This window comes from Arachis hypogaea, chromosome 7 (genome assembly GCF_003086295.3).
Source record: "Arachis hypogaea cultivar Tifrunner chromosome 7, arahy.Tifrunner.gnm2.J5K5, whole genome shotgun sequence".
Classification (NCBI taxonomy): domain Eukaryota; kingdom Viridiplantae; phylum Streptophyta; class Magnoliopsida; order Fabales; family Fabaceae; genus Arachis; species Arachis hypogaea.
The window spans coordinates 38,498,671-38,516,561 of record NC_092042.1 but is presented as its reverse complement, the minus strand read 5'-3'; the positions used below and the strand labels follow the sequence as shown (position 1 = coordinate 38,516,561).

At 38.6% G+C, this 17,891-nt stretch overlaps 1 non-coding gene across 1 annotated transcript; it reads right to left on the bottom strand.

Annotated features, from left to right (window-relative positions):
* Positions 1–12,012: 12,012 nt before the first annotated feature.
* On the bottom strand, positions 12,013–12,120 carry LOC112704326 (small nucleolar RNA R71). Its single transcript, XR_003154958.1, has one exon. It is a non-coding gene; the product is annotated as a small nucleolar RNA R71 (small nucleolar RNA).
* Between the last annotated feature and the right edge of the window lie 5,771 nt (positions 12,121–17,891).

Sequence of the window (17,891 nt, the reverse complement as noted above, 5' to 3'; positions counted from 1 at the left end):
ATTCTTCCATGGGGGGTTGTGGTGAAAGGTAGAATTCATCTTGTGGTTGAAAATTTTCATATATTGGGGGTGGTTCATCTTGGTAATAGTATGGAGGGGGTAGCTCTTGAAAATGTTGATGTTGGAATGGTGGTGGCTCTATGTGTGGTTCATATTGCTCATATGGTTGTTGGTAGGATGGATATGGATTAGGGTCATATGAAGGTGGTTGGTGAAAAGGGGCTTGTGAGTATGGTTGAGAATTATGTTGAGGGTATGGATCATAGGCATATGGTGGTGGTTCTTGAAAGTCACAAGTAGATTCACCATAGCCATTGGATTGATATGCATCAAAGAATGGCTCTTCTTCATAGTGCATTGGTGGAGGTTGTTGCCAAGAGGATTGATCATATGCATATGGCTCCTCCCACCTTTGATTGTCCCATCTTTGATACATTTCTTCATTGTAATCTCCACTTCCTACAACATAGTTGTAATCACACTCATAGCCAAAATGAGAATTCATGATAGCAAGAGAAAAATGAAAACACAATCAAATAAGAAGCAAGAAAATTAAATCCTAAAACTAGCAAGAGCTAACAAAAGCAAACATATTCACACTATTCACATATATACAATAACCAATAACATAACACCATTGCAATTCCCCGGCAACGGCGCCATTTTGACGATTGGATTTTTGACGGTTTAGAATTTCACTAATGAAATCTCGTTGTAAATTATAGTTTCTAAACCAAACAATAATCCTTTCATACAAAAAGTTGTTTGTCACTAGTACAAACCCCTAAATTTATAAACCGAAGTATTGAACATCGGGTCGTTCTCCCTAGGACTTACAATAGAGTGTCTTGTTATTGGTTGTGAGTTATTTTGGGGTTTTGATAAGAGGCATGAAAGTAAATGGCAATGAAAATAAACTAACAACTATAAAAGACTCTTGGTAAGGTATGAGAACTAGAAGTCCTATCCTAGTTATCTTTCTCAATTGTGATGAGAATTATTCATAGCTCCCACTTAGTTAACCTCTAACCATGGAGGAAGGTCAAGTGGATGAATCAATTTGATTCCTCAAGTCCTAATCAACTCCTAAAGGAAAGACTAGCTTTAGAGATATTCAAATCGATTATCAACTTCTAATTATCAATCAACAAAGGAATTAGATAACTCAAGAGTCACTAATTACTCTACCAAAGCCAAGAGGAACAAAAGCTACACTAAAATCCAACCAAGCATTTCATCAAACACTTGGAAGGCATCAAGGAAAAGCATGGTGAATTGACAACAAGAATAGAATCTAACAACAATTATTGCAAAGAATTAACAACAACATTCAAGGAAATCACAATTATCATGAATTACCTCAAATTGCATTATTGAAAGGAAATAAAGGAACAACAATCTATCCAAGACAAAATGAAGAATTACAATTATTAAAACACATAACTAGAAAGAGGAGGAGAAGAAGATTAAGAATTGATAAAGGAAAATTGAATCAAAGTATGAATTAAACCTAGATCTAAGAAGAGAGATTATCCTAAACCTAATCCTAATTCTAATCCTAGAGAGAAGTGAGAATTTCTCTCTCTAGAAAACTAAACTAAAACTAATCCTAATGAGTGTGTGTGAATGTATTGATGAATGAGTTCTCAATCCCCTTCAATCCTTGGCTCTTATATGCATTTTGGCGCCAAAGTTGGTTGCTGAAACCTTCCAAAATCGCCAGGCACGTGTTGCTTTAGTGAGGTCATGTGCCATCATCGGCGCGTGCGCGCATGGTACGCGTGCGCGTCCTTGGCCTGTTTCGCAATGTGCGCGCGAGCGCCTTGTGCGCGTACGCGTGCTTGGCCGAGATCAACTCTTTGGCTTTTTGTGCTTCTCTCCACTTGCATGCTTCCTCCCTTGCTTCCTTTGATCCATGCCTAGCCTATTTCAATCCTGTAATTACTAGTAAACACATCAAGGCATCTTATGGAATCAAAGAGAAATTAGAATTCATCAAAATAAGGATTGAAAAGCATGTTTTTACACTTAAGCACAAATATAGGAGAGATAACAAAACCATGCTGATTCATAGACTAAATGTGACAAAAGGTTATCAAAATACTCTAAATTCAATACACAACAAACCGTCAAATTGGGGTTTGTCACTGGCCACCAAGAAGGAAAAGGAAAAGCTTCTAAATGGGGCAGACAAACAAGTTCTTCCGAATAATCTTCTGAAGGAGCTCATCAGTTGTAGCAACCTACACTAATCCACTATGCTCATATTTGCATGCACCGAGGACGGTACAATCTTTAAGTATGGGGAGGTCGAGGACGAACTTCCGTGGGTAACTACTTCCTTTTCCAACACCAATTCTTAATTTTCTTTGTTAGTTAGTTGTTGCATTATCATAGATTGCATGTTAGTTAGAATTTGTGCATATTTTACCACTACTTGGTTGAAGTGATGATTTCCTTTCCAAGAAACTATTTTATGGTATTTCACTAATTTGAATAAAATTTTTTGTGTTGAACTTTCTTGAAGAATTTTATTTTAGAACATGGTTTTAGTGCTAGAGCACACAAGCCTAGTGAGATTTTGATCCTACTGATTGGTTGCATCTTATCGACCAATATTTTGTTTCGGCGTGTGTTGTTCTCTCTAAGATTGTGATCTTTGTCTTGCTTGATTCTATATTTCCATTGTTTGATGAATGAATGCATTTATATGATTGAGACCGTTGTTTCACTAAGCTCACATACCCATACAGCCTTACCCTTTTCATCATCCTTTGCAAACCAATGTTGAGTCTATTTTACCCCATTTGTTCTTTATTTTAGCACATCATTACCTCTAAGCGAAAAACAAGGAATGTCCCTAATTTGAAACCTTGGTTAGTGTAACAACCTAATTTTCAGTATGTCTAGATCATACCAGAAACTGAGAGCTACTAACTTGTCTTCCTAATTATTATCTATTATTTATTATATGAGCCTGAATCGTCGTTAAGAGCATAGTTATTTTGCGAGGTACTTTCTTTTTAAAAAAAACGTTTGGGTTAATAAAGAGAATCATTTATAATCAATTCACAAAGAATAGAAGATAAAACAGTTATAAAAATCACACTTATATACACATAAACATTTTAAGCAGTTAACAACATTCAGTTATCCAACCTTTATTGGAACATAGATCTCGATTAGAACACCCCTACAAATAGCTAGGTAATAACTATATATATACATACATACATACATACATACATACATACATACATACAACATCCCAGGCTCTGACCTGTTCAAGAAGTCCTTAAGCTGGCACCCAGGCTAGCCTAGACTCTATACTCACCTAGTCTCTCTAAATTACTAAAGCGAGGGAAAGTACGTTCTAAGTCTTCAAAACTCAAGTCAGGTGGAACGTCATCAAAAGGGGTAACATCATCTACTACTCCTCTGTACGATCAGACATTGCCATATGATGTCTCTCTGGTACCTCATCAAGTAGCCATATAACAAGAGTCTTGTACACAAAATTTAGGTTAAAGTTCACGTATAAATAGGGTGCAGACGTTGGCTGGTCTCACAATATATACATATAAACAGAGAACAAGATTCACCTTAGACTCAGAAGACTACCTAGAGCAGAATCCTTTTTGTGAACGGTTGTCAGTAAACTACGAAAGGGTACTCATGCTTCCATCTGAAGGGAGAAGGGAGAGAGAAGCGGTAAGAACTGGGGAGTTCTTAGTAGGGCTGGGGTTATTAGTTAAGTTAATTAATTCGGTATTATTTAGCAGACAAATAACAGAATATAGAGAAGTAGTAATTAGAAGAAACAGATAAATAAATAAAATAGAGAAAATAGAAAGCAAAACATAAACAAAAGAATAAAATAAAATAAAACACAGACATAGAGAATAGAATACAAATAAACAAAGCATACATTCATTCAACCATCAAAACAGAAGAAATGCACAACCAAGTATGATGCATGTCTGTCTGATGAATGGATTTTTATGGTAAAGAAATACACAAATAAATTCTCGTTGCAAGTATAGTTTCTAAACCAACAAAGAATCCTTTCATACAAAAATTTGTTTGTCACAAGTACAAACAAATTCTATCCTTGTTAGATTTCCCAACATCAATAATAATAGGTTGTTGTTTCTACTTAGTTAACCCTCAACGAATAAAGGAGAGTCAAGTAGTTGAGCTAACTCCGGTTCACAGGTCCTAATCCTCTCCCTTGGGAAGGATTAGCGTTAGTGATTAGAGAGCCAGCCAATAACTCCCAATTACAATTTAACTCTTGAGTCTCCCAACTCAAGGGTCTCCTAATATTAATCAACTCCAAAGCCAAGTTGGAAGCCTACTCCATTGACATGGATGCCAATTTCACATACATGTAAAGGGAGTAGAAAGAAGACATCATAATTTTGGAATTGAGTTGAGATAATCAAGCAAATAAAGAAATTAAATAGAAAAATACTATTTGCATTAATAAATTGACAAGATAAGAAGATAAACTAAAGTAATAAAATAAATAAAGTAGAAGAAAAACTAAATTAAAGAAACATTGAACCTGGAATTGAGAAGAAATAAACCTAAAACTAAGAGAAATCTTAAAACCTAGAGAGATGAGAGAGCATCTCTCTCCAGAAACTACATCTAAAACCTAAATTGTGAATTATGAGAAGTGTCCACTTCATTCCTCCACTCTGCAGCCTCTAATTAGTATTTTTGGGCTTGAAACTAGGCCAAAAATAGCCCAAAAATTGGCCCCAGCGATTTCTGATACGTACTGTCTGCCGTACTATCCACGCGTACGCGTGATGCACACGTGCGCATCTCTAAAAGCCTAGCAACTATTACAAATTTTATATCATTTTAAAGCCCCAAATGTTAGCTTTCCAACGCAACTGAAACTGTCTCATTTGAACCTTTATAGCTCAAGTTATGACCGATTGAGTACAAAGAGGTCAAGGTTGACAGCTCAGCAATTCCTTCAATTTCTTGTATTCCTTCCACTTTTGCACGCTTCATTTCCATCCTTTAAGCCATTCCTGCCCTATGAACCCTGAAATCACTTATCATACATATCAAGGCATTGAATGGTAATAGGAGAGGACTAAAATTAGCAAATTTAAGGCCAAAGAAGAATGTTTTCAATTATAGCACAAAATCAGGAAGAAAAATGTAAAACATGCGATTTTTATGAATAAGTGTGAGAATAATGGATAAAATCCACTTAATTAAGCACAAGATAAACTGTAAAATAGTGGTTTATCAATCTCTCCACATTTAAACATTAGCATGTCCTCATGCTAAGCTCAAGAGAAGCTATAAGAGAGTGAAGAGGAATGGTAGAATTTATGAAATGCTACCTGTCTATATGAATGCAACTAAATGCAAAATGCTTTTACCTACTTAGTTAAAAGTAGATAAACCTTTCAAGAACAAGTGTCAACTGGATTTCACTAATTCAAACCATAAAAATGAAGTACAAATAGACTTGCAGAAAGCCGGGAACAAAGAATCGAGCATCGAACCCTCACCGGAAGTGTATAAACTCTAATCACTCATGTGTTTAAGGTTCAATTCTCTTAATTCTCTACTAATCTTGCTTTCTAAGGCTTGCTTTTCATCTAACAATCAACAAAAATCTAATGCACAAATACACAAATCAAGAGGTCTTTTGAGGGTTGTAATGGGATTAGGATCAAGGTAGGATTGTATTTGGTCAAGTGGACTAAAATCTGAATCCTTAATTAACCTAAACTTCCCACCTAACTTAGGACAATCCATGTAATTAAAATGCAAAATCTAACCACCCATTAAATATGTTTTCCACATATTCATGCATCCAAATTTGAGTACAACTCATATGCATTGCTATCATTTACTTTGGAGCATTTTATCCCCTTTTTATTGTTTGCTTTTTTTCTTTTCTTTTTTTCTCTTCTTTTTCTTCTATTTTTCTTTTGTCTTTCTCAATGCACATGATTAAGGTATTGAGTGCAAGAATATATGCTCAATATTTTTTTTTCACATTTTCACAAAAAAAGTCTAACATACTCAATTTTCAAACCAAACATTTCCATAACCACTTTCCCCACACTTAATTCATGAGCACTCTCACTAGTCTAAGCTAACCAAGGATTCAAATTAAGGACATTATTATTTTCCATTTAGAGTTAGTGATGAGCTAAAGTAAATAACAAAGGGGTAAAATAGGTTCAACATTAGTTTGCAAAGGATAATGAAAGGGTAAGGCCATATGGGTATGTAAGCTCAATGAAACAAAGGCCTCAATCATATAAGTACATGCATACATCAAACAATGGAAATATAGAATTAACCAAGACAAAGATCACAATTTTAGGGAGAACAACACACATCAAAATAAAATATTAGTTGATAAAATGCAACCAATCAATTAGGCTCAAAATCTCATTGGTTTTGTGTGTTCGAGCTCTAAAACCATGTTCCAAATAAAAATCTTCAAACAAGTTTAACAAAAATTTTAATTCAAATTAGTGAAATACTATAAAAAGTTTCTTGAAAAAGAAAATATTACTTCAACCAAGTAGTACATACATGCAAGCAATTAACTACACATGCAATCTACTATGCAATGCAATAACTCAATAACAACAAAAACTAAACATTGGTGTTGAAAAGAGAGTAACTAACCCACGGAGATCGGTATCGACCTCCCCACACTTAAAGATTGCACCATCCTCGGTGCATGCTAAGATGTGCAAGTGGACGGGGGTTGTGAGCTACAACTACTGCTCTTTCTTGAATGGATTGTGTAGATGGACTTGTTGTTCGCCGCCATTTAAAAGCGTTCCGTTCCCCTCCTTGGTGGCCATCCTGAAAGAAGAGGAAAAGGAAGAAAAATAACCCGCAAACAAAAATAGGAAAAGAAATGAAACATAGATGGGCTAATGCCAAATAATAAGGATCTCAACTACATGGTAGCTACAACACGTAAGTGAGAAAATAATAGAAGCACAGGACATGTCAACTAAATAGGAAATAAGTCGAGAAGCACCCAAAATAATGCAAGAGATATGCAACAGTTGAGTAAGAAAATTTTAACACCAGTGATAAAATAGAAAATTAGAAAAGGGGATAAAAATATGAATAAAATTAAAATGCAATGAAGGAAAGTATGCAAATGAAGTATGTAAAAGAAAATTAAAGATAATAAAGATGAGAAGGGAGGAGAAGAAAGAATTAGGATTGAGAGGGAATTAGGATTTGGGAGGAGGGAATAAGGGAAACTTGGCGGCGTGCCGGCTTAGTGATGCGGCGCAGGCGATGCGCATGCGTACCCCACGCGGACGCGTGGGTCGCGCAAAAGTGAGGGTGACGCATAAGCGTCTGGCACGCGTACGCGTGCCCATGGGCATGCCAGTCGTGCGAAGCCCGCCGCACGCACACACAACTCTCTGTTCGCATAGAATAGGAATCAAAATTTGCATACGACGTGTGCGAGTCAGGCACGCGCACGCGTGGGTGGTCTGAGAACGAGAGGGACGCGTATGCGTCAGGGACACGTACGCATGAGTGGAATTGTACCTCTCACATGATGCCAGCGCCAGGCCATCACAACTTTCTGTTCAAAACATATTTACGCCGATTCCCTGATGGACGCGTGCGCGTGCTAGGCGCGGACGCATGCGCGTGCTAGGCACCTACGCGTGGGTTACCAAAATCACAAGTGACGCGCACGCGTGAGATACGTGTACGCTTGAACTTGATTATGTGCAAGGCATGGTTCCTATGCCACTCCCACGTAACTCTCTGTTCAATACCTAAAATTTTTGTATTCACAGCTGACGCGTATGCGTCCTAGATGCTTGCGCGTCGAATGCTTTTTTTATGCAGAATGCAGGTGATGATGCAGAATGTATGAATGAACACGGAGAAAAATAAAATAAAATAAAACTAAGAATAAAAAGAAACGACCGTACCATGGTGGGTTATCTCCCACCTAGCACTTTTAGTTAATGTCCTTAAGTTGGACATTTGGTGAGCTCCTTGTCATGGTGGCTTATGCTTGAACTCATCCAGGAATCCCCACTAATGTTTGCAATTCCAATAGCCTCTAGGATCGCAAACTAGGCACATAAAGCCTTCAAGAAAGTTAAAGCAAGTGACAAGTCCCCAAGAGTGTTGATTGTTGGAATGAATTCAGGGGTCCCAAGCCTTGCTTTTGCACCCGTCTTCTTGTTGATCATTATTATTCCAACCGGGTGGCAAGCAATCTGAATTCTCACTAAGGCATCCAAACAGCTTCCTAGACCCATTCAATCGAGCTCTACACCAATCGTTGCACTTCAAACTGGAGCACTGATGAACGGATAATTTATACGCTTTTTGGCATTATTTTTAGTATGTTTTTAGTATGATCTAGTTAGTTTTTAGTATATTTTAGTTAAAAATCACTTTTCTGGACTTTACTATGAGTTTGTGTGTTTTTCTGTGATTTCAGGTATTTTCTGGCTGAATTTGAGGGACCTGAGCAAAAATCTGATTCAGAGACTAAAAAGGACTGCAGATGCTATTGGATTCTGACCTCCCTGCACTCGAAGTGGCTTTTCTGGAGCTACAGAAGCCCAATTTCGCACTCTTAACGGCGTTAGAAAGTAGACATCCTGGGCTTTCCAGCAATATATGATAGTCCATACTTTTCCGAATATTTGATGGCCCAAATCGGCGTTCAAAGTCACCCTCAGAATTCCCAGCGTTAAACGCCGGAACTGGCACAAGAATGGGAGTTAAACGCCCAAACTGGCACAAAAGCTGGCGTTTAACTCCAAGAGAAGTCTCTACACGAAAATGCTTCAATGCTCAGCCCAAGCACACACCAAGTGGGCCCGGAAGTGGATTTTTATGTCCTTTACTCATCTCTGTAAACCCTAGGCTACTAGTTCTCTATAAGTAGGACCTTTTACTATTGTATTTTCATCTTTTGATCACTTTAGATCTCTAGATCATCAATCTGGGTAGCTATCTTTATTCTTATGCTATCTTAGATCATTGGGAGGCTGGCCATTCGGCCATGCCTAGACCTTGTTCTTATGTATTTTCAACGGTGGAGTTTCTACACACCATAGATTAAGGTGTGGAGCTCTGCTGTACCTCGAGTATTAATGCAATTACTATTGTTCTTCTATTCAATTCCGCTTGTTCTTGTTCTAAGATATCACTTGTTCTTCAACTTGATGAATGTGATGATCCGTGACACTCATCATCATTCTCACCTATGAACGTGTGCCTGACAACCACCTCTGTTCTACCCTAGATTGGGTGGATATCTCTTGGATTCTTTAACCGGAATCTTCGTGGTATAAGCTAGAACTGATGGCGGCATTCAAGAGAATCCGGAAGGTCTAAACCTTGTCTGTGGTATTCTGAGTAGGATTCAATGATTGAATGACTGTGACGAGCTTCAAACTCCTGAGGGTTGGGTGTTAGTGACAGACGCAAAAGAATCACTGGATTCTATTCCGGCCTGATTGAGAACCGACAGATGGATAGCCGTGCCGTGACAGGGTGCGTTGAACATTTCCACTGAGAGGATGGGAGGTAGCCCCTGACAACGGTGAAACCCTTGCATACAGCTTGCCATGGAAAGGAGTAAGAAGGATTGGATGAAGACAGTAGGAAAGCAGAGAGACGGAAGGGACCAAGCATCTTCATATGCTTATCTGAAATTCCCACTAATGAATTACATAAGTATCTCTATCTTTATCTTTATGTTTTATTCATCATTCATAACCATTTGAGTTTGCCTAACTAAGATTTACAAGGTGACCATAGCTTGCTTCATACCAACAATCTCTGTGGGATCGACCCTTACTCGCATAAGGTTTATTACTTGGACGACCCAGTACACTTGCTGGTTAGTTGTGCGAAGTTGTGTTTATGCCATGGTGTTGAACACCACGTTTTTGGAATATTTGAGTTGTAATGATCACAATTTCGTGCACCAAGTTTTTGGCGCCGTTGCCGGGGATTGTTGAGTTTGGAAAACTGACGGTTCATCTTGTTGCTTAGATTAGGTATTTTTTCAGAGTTCTTAAGAATGAATTCTAGTGTTTCAAGGTGATGTTCTTATCATCACCAAATCTGATTGATTCTCATCAATTTAGCTCTTGAATGCAATATCCTGCTGAAGCTTGGCTAGCCATGTCTAATTCCTTTAGACTGAAGCTTTAGACTAACATTGCATGATTCCTGGAATTCTCATTAAGAATTTTAATACCTTTATTCTCTTTTTCACTTAATTTTCGAAAAATAAAAAAAAATTACAAAATCATAAAAACCAAAAAAATATTTTATGTTTCCTATTGAGACTCTAGTCTCATGTTAAGTTTGGTGTCAATTGCATGTTTCTGTTCTTTTTGCATTCATGCATGTCTCTTCATTAATCTTCAAGTTGTTCTTGATGATTTCATTACTCTGATCTTTGAATTCTATTGACTTGAGTGTTTATGTGTCTCATATGCATTCTCATTTTGTTAGTGTCAGTAGTATACAAACTGCTAAGTTTGGTGTCTTGCATGCATTGTTATTTGATTTTAGTTGCATGTTGATTATTCCTCATTATTAAAAATCCAAAAATATTTTTAATTTGTGTCTTTTCAAGTCAATAACACAGAGAATTGAATATTCAGAACATACAGCAGAGGAATTATACAGAAAAAGCTGGGCATTCAAAATGCCCAGTGAAGAAGGCAAACTGGCGTTTAAACGCCAGCCAGGGTGCCTGGCTGGGCTTTTAACGCCCAAAAGGGTAGAGTTTTGGGCGTTAAACGCCAGAATGTGCACCATTTTGGGCGTTTAACGCCAGGATGGCACAAGAGGGAAGATTCTATTTTCAAATCAAATTTTTTTTTTAGTTTTCAAAATCTTTTCAAAATCAAATATTTTTCAAATCATATCTTTTCAATCAAATCTTTTTCAAAATCAATTTCTTTCTATTTTCAAAAATACTTGCTATCAATTAATGATTTGATTCAACATTTCAAGTATGTTGCCTTTTCTGTTGAGAAAGGTTTAATGTTTGAATCATATCTTTTCTTGATAGCCAAGTCATTAATTTTCAAAATCAAATCTTTTTAAAATGTTTTTCAAATCATATCTTCTCAATCACATCTTTTTAAAAACTAATCATATCTTCTTAATCACATCTTTTTCAAAATAATTTTCAATCAAATCTTTTTTATTTCTAATTTCAAAATCTTTTTCAAAAATCACTTGATTTCTTTCCCACTTTTATTTTCGAAAATCAATTAGTGTTTTTCAAAATGTTTTTAAAATCTCTTACTTAATTTTCGAAAATTCTTCCCCTCTTCTCACACTCTTCTTCTACCTCTTCCTTCTATTTTTCGTTTCCTCTGACACCTCAAGGAATCTCTATACTATGACATAGAGGATTCCATATTTTCTTGTTCTCTTCTCTTTCTTATTAGTAGGAGCAAAGACAAAAGCATTCTTGTTGAGGCTGACCCTGAACCTGAAAGGACCTTGAAGCGAAAGCTAAGAGAAGCTAAGGCACAATTCTCTGTAGAGGACCTAACAGAAATCTTCAAAGAAGGAGAACCCATGGCAGCCGAAAACATCAACAATGCCAACAATGCAAGGAAGGTGCTGGGTGACTTTACTGCACCTACTCCCGACTTCTATGGGAGAAGCATCTCTATCCCTGCCATTGGAGCAAATAACTTTGAGCTTAAGCCTCAATTAGTTTCTCTAATGCAACAGAATTGCAAGTTCCATGGACTTCCATTGGAAGATCCTCATCAGTTCTTAGCTGAGTTCATGCAAATCTGTGACACTGTCAAGACTAATGGGGTTGACCCTGAGGTCTACAGACTTATGCTATTCCCTTTTGCTGTAAGAGACAGAGCTAGGATATGGTTGGACTCACAACCTAAAGAAAGCCTGAACTCTTGGGAAAAGCTAGTCAATGCCTTCTTGGCAAAGTTCTTTCCACCTCAAAAATTGAGTAAGCTTAGAGTGGAAGTCCAAACCTTCAGATAGAAGGAAGGAGAATCCCTCTATGAAGCTTGGGAAAGATACAAACAATTAATCAAAAAGTGTCCCTCTGATATGCTTTCTAAATGGAGCATCATAGGTATTTTCTATGATGGTCTGTCTGAACTGTCCAAGATGTCTTTAGATAGCTCTGCTGGAAGATCTCTTCATCTGAAGAAGACGCCTACAGAAGCTCAAGAACTAATTGAAATGGTTGCAAATAACCAATTCATGTACACTTCTGAAAGAAATCCTGTGAACAATGGGAAAAATCAGAAGAAAGGAGTTCTTGAGATTGACACTCTGAACGCCATACTGGCTCAGAACAAAATATTGACTCAACAAGTCAATATGATTTTTCAAAGTCTGTCTGGAATGCAAAATGCACCAAGCAGTACTAAGGAAGCTTCATCTGAAGAAGAAGCTTATGATCCTGAGAACCCTTCAATGGAAGAGGTGAATTACATGGGAGAACCCTATGGAAACACCTATAATCCTTCATGGAGAAATCATCCAAATCTCTCATGGAAGGATCAACAGAGACCTCAATAAGGTTTCAACAACAATAATGGTGGAAGAAACAGGTTTAGCAATAGCAAGCCTTTTTCATCATCTTCCCAGTAACAGACAGAGAGTTCTAAGCAGAACACCTCTGACTTAGCAACCATAGTCTCTGATTTAATCAAAACCACTCAAAGTTTCATGACTGAAACAAGGTCCTCCATTAGAAACTTGGAGGGACAAGTGGGTCAGCTGAGCAAGAAAATTATTGAACTCCCTCCTAGTACTCTTCCAAGTAATACAGAAGAAAATCCAAAAGGAGAGTGCAAGGCCATCAACATGGCCGAACTTGGAGAGGAGGAAGAGGCTGTGAATGCCACTGAGGAAGACCTCAATGGGCGTCCACTGACCTCCAATGAATTCCCCAATGAGGAACCATGGGAATCTGAGGATCAAAATGAGACTATAGAGATTCCATTGGACTTACTTCTGCCATTCATGAGCTCTGATGAGTATTCTTCCTCTGAAGAGGATGAGTATGTCATTGAAGAGCAAGTTGCTAAATACCTTGGAGCAATCATGAAGCTAAATGACAAGTTATTTGGAAATGAGACTTGGGAGGATGAACCCCCTTTGCTCACCAAAGAACTGGAAGACTTGTTTAGACAGAAATTACCTCAAAAGAGACAAGATCCTGGGAAGTTCTCAATACCTTGTACCATAGGCACCATGACCTTTAAGAAGGCTCTGTGTGACTTAGGGTCAAGTGTAAACCTCATGCCTCTCTCCGTAATGGAGAAGCTAGGGATCTTTGAGGTGCAAGCTGCAAGAATCTCACTAGAGATGGCAGACAACTCAAGAAAACAAGCTTATGGACTTGTAGAGGATGTTCTGGTAAAAGTTGAAGACCATTACATCCCTGCTGATTTCATAGTCCTAGAGACTGGGAAGTGCATGGATGAATCCATCATCATTGGCAGACCCTTCCTAGCCACAGCAAAGGCTGTGATTGATGTTGATAGAGGAGAAATGATCATTCAAGTGAATGAAGAATCCTTTGTGTTTAACGCTCAAAGATATCCTTCTGTCACCATGGAGAGGAAGCATGAAGTGCTTCTCTCAAAACAGAGCCAAACAGAGCCCCCACAGTCAAACTATAAGTTTGGTGTTGGGAGGCCACAACCAACTTCTAAGTTTGGTGTTGAACCCCCACATTCAAACTCTAAGTTTAGTGTTGGGAGGTTCCAACATTGCTCTGAGCATCTGTGAGGCTCCATGAGAGCCCACTGTCAAGCTACTGACACTAAAGAAGCGCTTGTTGGGAGGCAACCCAACGTTATATTTTATCTATTCTCTTTTGTTATTTTATGTTTTCTGTAGGTTGATGATCATGAGAAGTCACAAAATCAATGGAAAAAGCAAAAATAGAATGAAAAACAGAAAGAAAAATAGCACACCCTGGAGGAAGAACCTGCTGGCATTTAAACGCCAGTGAGGCTAGCAGATGGGCGTTTAACGCCCAGTCTGGCACCATTCTGGGCGTTTAACGCCAGAAAGGGGCACCAGACTGGCATTAAACGCCAGAAAAGGGTAAGTACTCGGTGTTAAACGCCAGAAATGGGCACCAGCCCGGCGTTTAACGCCAGAATTGGCATGAAAAGCAATTTTGCTCGCCATCCTTGATACCTCAAGATCTATGGACCCCACAAGATCCCCACCTACCCCACCACTCTCTCTCTTCTTCACCCATTCACCAATCACCTCAATACCTCTTCCCCAAAAAACCTTCACCTATCAAATCCCATCTTTCTCTTCACCACTCACATCCATCCTTCATAAAACCCACCTACCCCACCATTCAAATTCAAACCACTTACCCTCCCAAACCCACCCATACATGACCGAAACCTAACCCTCCCCCCACCCCTATATAACCCCATCTTCACTCCTTCATTTTCACACATCCTAAACACTACTTCTCCCCCCTTTGGCTGAACCACAAAGCCATCTTCATCTCCTTTATTTCTTCTTCTTCTACTCTCTTCTTTCTTCTTTTGCTCGAGGACGAGCAAACCTTTTAAGTTTGGTGTGGAAAAAGCATTGCTTTTTGTTTTTCCATAACCATTTATGGCATCCAAGGCTGGAGAAACCTCTAGAAAGAGGAAAGGGAAGGCAAAAGCTTCCACCTCCGAGTCATGGGAGATGGAGAGATTCATCTCAAGGGTGCATCAAGACCACTTCTATGAAGTTGTGGCCTTGAAGAAGGTGATCCCCGAGGTCCCTTTTAAACTCAAAAAGAGTGAATATCCGGAGATCCGACATGAGATCCGAAGAAGAGGTTGGGAAGTTCTTACCAACCCCATTCAACAAGTCGAAATCTTAATGGTTCAAGAGTTTTATGCCAATGCATGGATCACCAAGAACCATGATCAAAGTGTGAACCCGGACCCAAAGAATTGGCTTACTATGGTTCGGGGGAAATACTTGGATTTTAGTCCGAAAAATGTAAGGTTGGCATTCAACTTGCCCATGATGCAAGGAGATGAACACCCTTACACTAGAAGGGTCAACTTTGATCAAAGGTTGGACCAAGTCCTCATAGACATTTGTGAAGAGGGCGCCCAATGGAAGAGAGATTCAAGAGGGAAGCCGGTTCAATTGAGAAGGCATGACCTCAAACCCGTGGCTAGGGGATGGTTGGAGTTTATCCAACGCTCAATCATTCCCACTAGCAACCGGTCTGAAGTTACTATAGACCGGGCTATCATGATTCATAGCATCATGATTGGAGAAGAAATAGAAGTTCATGAGGTGATATCCCAAGAACTTTATAAGGTGGCGGACAAGTCCTCTACCTTGGCAAGGTTAGCATTTCCTCATCTTATTTGTCACCTCTGTTATTCAGTTAGAGTAGACATAGAGGGAGACATCCCCATTGATGAGGACAAGCCCATCACTAAGAAGAGGATGGAGCAAACAAGAGACCCCTCTCATCATCAAATCCCTGAGATGCCTCAAGGGATGCACTTTCCTCCACAAAACTATTGGGAGCAACTGAACACCTCCCTAGGAGAATTGTGTTCCAACATGGGACAACTAAGGGTGGAGCACCAAGAACATTCCATCCTCCTCCATGAAATTAGAGAAGATCAAAGAATCATGAGAGAGGAGCAACAAAGACAAGGAAGATACATTGAGGAGCTAAAGCACTCCATAGGATCATCAAGAGGAAGAACAAGCCGCCATCACTAAGGTGGACCCGTTCTTTAATTTCCTTGTTCTTTATTTTTTCTGTTTTTCAAAAATTATGCTTATGTTTATCTATGTTTGTGTCATTAGTGTCTTAATGTCTATGCCTTAAAGTTATGAATGTCCTATGAATCCATCACCTCTCTTAAATGAAAAATGTTCTTAATTGAAAAAGAGAAGAATTGCATGAATTTTGAATTTTATAACAGTTTAATTATTTTGATGTGGTGGCAATACTTTTGTTTTCTGAATGTATGCTTGAACAGTGCATATATCTTTTGAATTTGTGGTTCATGAATGTTGGCTCTTGAAAGAATGATGAAAAAGGAGACATGTTAATGAGGATCTGAAAAATCATAAAAATGATTCTTGAAGCAAGAAAAAGCAGTGAATACAAAAAAAAAAGGATTTCGAAAAAAAAAGAAAGAAAAAGAAAAAAAAGGGGAGAAAAGAAAAAAAAATAAAGTTGTGATCCAAGGCAAAAAGAGTGTGCTTAAGAACCCTGTACACCTCTAATTGGGGACTCTAGCAAAGCTGAGTCACAATCTGAAAAGGTTCACCCAATTATGTGTCTGTGGCATGTATGTATCCGGTGGTAATACTGGAAGACAGAGTGCTTTGGGCCACGGCCAAGACTCAATAAGTAGCTGTGTTCAAGAATCATCATACTTAACTAGGAGAATCAATGACACTATCTGGATTCTGAGTTCCTAAAGAAGCCAATCAATCCGAATTTCAAAGGATAAAGTGAGATGCCAAAACTGTTCAAAGGCAAAAAGCTAAAAGCCCCACTCATCTAATTAATACTGATCTTCATAGATGTTTTTGGAATTCATTGTATATTCTCTTCTTTTTATCTTATTTGATTTTCAGTTGCTTGAGGACAAGCAACAATTTAAGTTTGGTGTTGTGATGAGCGGATAATTTGTACGCTTTTTGGCATTGTTTTTAGTATGTTTTTTGTATGATCTAGTTAGTTTTTAGTATATTTTAGTTAAAAATCACTTTTCTGGACTTTACTATGAGTTTGTGTGTTTTTCTGTGATTTCAGGTATTTTCTGGCTGAAATTGAGGGACCTGAGCAAAAATCTGATTCAGAGACTAAAAAGGACTGCAGATGCTGTTGGATTCTGACCTCCCTGCACTCGAAGTGGATTTTCTGGAGCTACAGAAGCCCAATTGGCACATTCTCAACAGCGTTGGAAAGTAGACATCCTGGGCTTTCCAGCAATATATGATAGTCCATACTTTTCCCAAGATTTGATGGCCCAAACCGGCGTTCAAAGTCACCCTCAGAATTCCCAGCGTTAAACGCCGGAACTGGCACAAAAGTGGGAGTTAAACGCCCAAACTGGCACAAAAGCTGGCGTTTAACTCCAAGAGAAGTCTCTACACGAAAATGCTTCAATGCTCAGCCCAAGCACACACCAAGTGGGCCCGGAAGTAGATTTTTATGTCTTTTACTCATCTCTGTAAACCCTAGGCTACTAGTTCTCTATAAGTAGGACCTTTTACTATTGTATTTTCATCTTTTGATCACTTTAGATCTCTAGATCATCAATCTGGGTAGCTATCTTTATTCTTATGCTATCTTAGATCGTTGGGAGGCTGGCCATTCGGCCATGCCTAGACCTTGTTCTTATGTATTTTCAACGGTGGAGTTTCTACACACCATAGATTAAGGTGTGGAGCTCTGCTGTACCTCGAGTATTAATGCAATTACTATTGTTCTTCTATTCAATTCCGCTTGTTCTTGTTCTAAGATATCACTTGTTCTTCAACTTGATGAATGTGATGATCCGTGACACTCATCAGCATTCTCACCTATGAACGTGTGCCTGACAACCACCTCCGTTCTACCTTAGATTGGGTGGATATCTCTTGGATTCTTTAACCGGAATCTTCGTGGCATAAGCTAGAACTGATGGCGGCTCAAGAGAATCCGGAAGGTCTAAACCTTGTCTGTGGTATTCTGAGTAGGATTCAATGATTGAATGACTGTGACGAGCTTCAAACTCCTGAGGGTTGGGCGTTAGTGACAGACGCAAAAGAATCACTGGATTCTATTCCGGCCTGATTGAGAACCGACAGATGGATAGCCG